The sequence below is a fragment of the Pyrus communis genome, chromosome 16 (assembly GCF_963583255.1).
Source record: "Pyrus communis chromosome 16, drPyrComm1.1, whole genome shotgun sequence".
NCBI lineage: Eukaryota > Viridiplantae > Streptophyta > Magnoliopsida > Rosales > Rosaceae > Pyrus > Pyrus communis.
This window is the reverse complement of record NC_084818.1, coordinates 16,962,540-16,968,056: the sequence shown is the minus strand read 5'-3', so window position 1 is coordinate 16,968,056 and position 5,517 is coordinate 16,962,540. Positions and strand designations below refer to the sequence as shown.

General features: G+C 39.0%; 1 pseudogene; it reads left to right on the top strand.

Moving 5' to 3' along the window:
- The first annotated feature begins 4,423 nt into the window (after positions 1-4,423).
- On the top strand, positions 4,424-5,517 carry LOC137719894 (uncharacterized; annotated as a pseudogene).

Here is a 5,517-nt window from a genome sequence, read left to right as displayed (position 1 = left end):
AAAGTGTCAAGTTTGTAATCTTCAATCGGTTGCTTCGGTCACCTAGTGATGATAATATGTAAAAAGATAGAGATAGAGATAGGGAAACAAATACAAGATGTACGTAGTCCACCTTAAGTCTGGCTACGTCCATGAAGTAGAGGAGTTCTCATTAATAGTGAAGGGTTTACACAAATACATAAGTTCAAGCATAATCATCATTAGTGGGTTCTAATGACTAGTTTAAGTACAATAATGATATTAGGGATTAATTGTAGGAGAATGGTCTTCTTTTATATTTAGGGAGAGTCTCCAGCTTTTGTCCATGGTCGATGTGGGACCATATGAGCTTTATTCTGACGTTGACATGTGTAGTGCTGTGATTGGCTTCCTAGTTTCAGGGAAAGTCTTGTCTTCGGTAATGGTGCCTCAACATGAACCCCTCAGTGGGTCTTTGAAGGTATGACATTGATTGGTGCTTGGTAGTTTTGGCATTGGTCAAGTATGGTACAAACACTTATGAACTTAGAATTCTACATACTCCTTTAAAATCCATCACTTAACAAAATCTATTAAAATCCTCTCAAATCCTTTTTCACTACACTATCTGCAAACGCCTTGTGTCATGCCCTAAAACTGGACATGTAACAATACCGCGTCCCATTGACAACGCGATGCTATAACTTCAAATGCTTATAACACCACGGTCAAACGCTTATAACACCACATCCTTAACTAAACTTATGGCAATATTTCTCAATTCGGCTCCTCTTGTCCACATCTTTACACGTTTGGTTGACGTTACAACAAGAAAAAGAATTCATCGGAATAAACCACTACAGGTGATCATTAATATGACTACGGATTTAATTTAGATCAACGGCAATTGCCTACAAACATAAATTATAAGATCACCACAATATAAATTATGCTTCGGTTCGCATAACAATATGAGTCATGCGAATTATGCATCTTTTTATGATTTAATTGTGATTCATCTACGTAGCATGACATTGTTGGAAAAATAATATCAATTACAATATTAAATCACATGGAAAATCAAGAAATAATTCATACAATTGTATGTCATATTAATGCATGCACATGAATAACCAATGTTAAATAAACATGATGGATTAGAAAGACTTGTAAATACAGTCCAGACAAATTTTAGACACTCTGTCCTTAAGACAAGTTTACACTCCACTATAGTGCTCATGGTTGATTGGCACTTGTCTCCCAAAATAGCAACCACATTCTTGTAATAGTAGCACTGCAAATCACAAGACTCTAATAAAGTATGATTGTGCTAAATAATGTATAATTATTAGAGAGATGGGCCAAAGGCCCACTTCCAACAACACCGATATTGTCCCCAACTTGGTAATTACCACCTGCACATTCCGTCAGGTGTGGGGTTTAGAAAAGATCTCGGTGTTAGTTAGAGTAGAGTTAGGTAATTTAAACACTTATTTTCTTATAGATACGGTCGATGTGACATATTTCAACACGCCTCCTCATATGGGACCGAATTTGTGGATCACACGTGGGAGATCCACACCTTGACAACCACATGGAGCCAATGAGACTCACCCTACACACAAGGCCAAGGGACCCATCATCATCGCTCAGGGCCAAGGGGACCCACCCATCACTTGGCAGTACAGGTCCTTTCCTTGACTCTGATACCATGTAGAATTATTAGATAGACGGGCTCAAGACCCACTTCCAACAACACCGATATTGTCCCTGACTTGGTAATTACTACCTGCACATTTCATCAAGTGTGGGGTTTTTTCACAAAAGGCCTTGATATTAGTTAGAGTGGAGTTAGGTAATTTAAATACTTCTTGTCTCGTAGATACGGTCGATGTGGGATATTTCAACAAATACTGTCACATCCCAGCACGGGACGGATCACTTCCCATGCCCGCTCCACCACCATAGCATAATATTGTCCGTTTTGGGCTTACCATTCCCTCACGGTTTTGTTTTTGAGAACTCACGAGCAACTTCCCAGTGGATCACCCATCATGAGATTACTCTAGCCCCCTTCTCGCTGAACTTCGAAGTTCCTACGGAATCCGAACCCAGTGAGCTTCCAAAAGGCCTCATGCTAGGTAAGGATGAGAATATACATTTAAGGATTGCACCCCTGGGCGATGTGGGATGTCACAATCCACCCCCCTTAGGGGCCCGACGTCCTCGTCGGCACACCACGGCCAGGGTTAGGCTGTGATACCAATTTGTCACATCCCAGCCTGGGACAGATCACTTCCCATGCCCGCTCCACCACCATAGCAAGATATTGTCCGCTTTGGGCTTACCATTCCCTCATGGTTTTGTTTTTGGGAACTCACGAGCAACTTCCCAGTGGGTCACCCATCATGGGATTGCTCTAGCCCTCTTCTCGCTTAACTTCAGAGTTCCTACAGAATCCGAAGCCAGTGAGCTCCCAAAAGGCCTCATGCTAGGTAAGGATGAGAATATACATTTAAGGATTGCACCCCTGGGCGATGTGGGATGTCACAAATACTTTCTCATATAGACTCAAGGGAACACTACATAACTCTAACAATAGTAAATTATGTGTATGGATATGTCAATGTAGAAGTTGTTCAATGCTTATAGGGGTTTTCCCTATTTATAAAAATTTTAGATACCTCTTTAGAAGGCATGTGACTATTCATGAAATGTCAAAAGTTGCAACTCTTCATTAGAAGACACATATCTTGCTACCAAAACACACCGATTCTAATTTTCATTTAATTAATAAATTTAATGTTATAATAATAATAATGTTAAATTTTCCAACCAACATTGCATTTCATTCAACCGTAACAAATATAAATTATTTATTTTAATCTATAATATAGTTCAATTCATCATAGTCAATAAATAATTGTATTTACCTTAACTTCATCTCGACAACACCACTTAATACTATGGTTTAGTGATATTCCTCTTCACTTGTAAGTGAGAGGTTATAGATTCGATTCTTGCCAAAAACGAATTTAAACCACATTCTTGCTGGCCCCTTATGAGGCCCACTCCCCCTCTCCTTTAGTGTAGATAATATAATTTGTGCAAATTGTTCAAACAAAAAGAATATAATATTATTTGTTCAAACAGGAGGAAAAAAAAAAAAACTTCATCTCGACAACTATGGGCATTACAACAAATTAATGACGATTACGACTATCAACTTCCAAGCGATAGTCCCAATTATTTTCACTGATTGCAATAACTGATGAGTCTTTGATGTCACTCAGTACTACGGTCTGGTTGTATTCATTTTTACTTGAAAGTGAGAGGTTTAAGGTTTGAATCTCGTGGATGGCGAATTGGATACCAAATTAGGCTGTCATTTGTATGGCTTAGTCGAACTCTCCATTCCCTTAGTGTAAAAATATCGATGTACTAAAAAAAATGATGAGTCTTTGATGACCGATTAATTTTTATACAATAATGTGATTCAATCAGTTATTTATTAAATATTATTTTCTCTATTTTTAAATATGTTCAAAACATTTTAAGAGACGCGTACCGCCGATGATAAAAAAAAAGGTCTTTTGCACGTGCACAATAATATATTTAATCAGTTGTATTATTTTCTCTATTTTTAAACACTTAAGAGGCGCGTAGTGCCAGTTATAAAAAAAGTCTTTCACATGCATATAATATTATGATTTAATTAGTTGGCAAATGATCTTTTTTTTTTTTATAACAAACAATGTTATCTACACTAAGGGGGAGGGGGGTTGACTTAGCCTCACAATGGGCTAGCAATAATGTAATTCAATCAGTTGTTTATTAAATATTATTTTCTCTATTCTTAATGTAAATTCAATAGAATGTAGATGGAAATTGAAAGACCGATTGTATTATGTGGATTCAGCGGCTTTGTTTGGTTTACGAGGGGTTTCTTCTAGCATGGTCTAATATTATTTATTTACTTCAAGTACATTTAAAACGTGTAAGTCGCGCGTAGCACACCGTGATTTAAAAAATATATTCTACACGCGCTCATGAATGAGATCGTGACTCTTAAAGTCAGTCGCACCAAAAAGTCTCTCCGTCTTCTCTTGAGACTGTTGTTATTTTTATGTTTTTGCCCAACGCGAAGTTCATTCGACTGAGTTAGTTTATTCGCCCCAAATAAGTAGCCATTCAGGTATTCTTCTGGTGCATTGACATTGTTACGAGGAAGCAAAAGAAGAAAAGAAGAAACGAAAACATTTCGAGGAGGTATTGTTTTCGTTTAACTCATAAATCTTATATGATGTCTTTTATAATTTACTGTTGCGAGTTAACTCATAAAAAACAGTTGCCGTGATCGGATTTACGCAAGATATTTACTGCACAGTTGACCTTGACATTTTAGAATTAGGGAAGCTATTAGAATCTGTATGTGATTTGGAATATTGTGTCTGTGTGCGCTTGTACGTCTATTTATATCCCTGGATAACTGATTCTCAACATACCTCCTACAAAAGTAATTGAAACTAACTGCCTTTTTGCGGATGAATTTGGAAGCAGAGCATCACAGGAAAAAGAAGAAGACGAGGTTGAACCTAAGGGGGCAGCAGAAGAAGCAGCCGACGAGGCCTCCTCTCCATAAACCTCGGGGTTTTGGCTATGACGACGATGACAATGATGTTGAGTAGGAAATAAGTCGGCAGGCTTCCAAGAACAAGTCTCTGAAAGATATTGAGGAGCAACAGAGGAAGGCCCTTGAGCAGGACCCGTCGGTGTTCAACTACGATGGAGTTTATGATGAGATGAAACAGAGAGCCATCCAACCTCGGGTACAAGATCGCCAAGAGAGAATGGCAAGGTACATTCCTGGTATACAGAGAAAAGCAGAAGAACGAAAGCGAAAAGCAGGAGATAATATATGAGAGAAAACTACAGAAAGAGCGAAACCAAGAGGATCACCTCTATGCAGACAAGGAACGCTTTGTCACAGGTGCTTACAAAGGGAAACTTGCAGAGCAAGCCAAATGGGCGGAGGAAGATCGACTGCGTCAACTTCAGGAGGAGAAAGAGAAAGACTTGACTGATTTTTACTTCAACCTTCAAAGAAATGTTGCTTTTGGTGCAGAAGATGTGAAGTCCAGGAAGCTAGAGACGCAGGAGGAATTAAGCAGGCCAGATAAACATGACGATAGAGATGGACCAAATGCTGTAGCATTGGAGCCATTGGGGTCTTCCAGTGTGAGAGAGGTGCATCTAGAAAAGCAGACCGAATCAGGCAAGCCAAACAAACTTGAAGACAGAGAAATAGCTGCAGCATCAGTGCCGTTGGAGTCACTCGGGGTGATAGAGGGACATCAAGAGGAAACTTTAACCAAGTCTAAACGTAGTGATGAGCTCTTTGATGAAAAGAAAGCTTCAATTGCATCAGCACAGGAAAAATCGTCAGTTGAACAGCCGCCAGAAAACCAACTGAGTACTAACCACCATAAAGGAAGTGCAGATGATTTGGCTGCAGCGAGAGAACGCTATCTGGCAAGGAAGAGACCAAAAGAATCATAG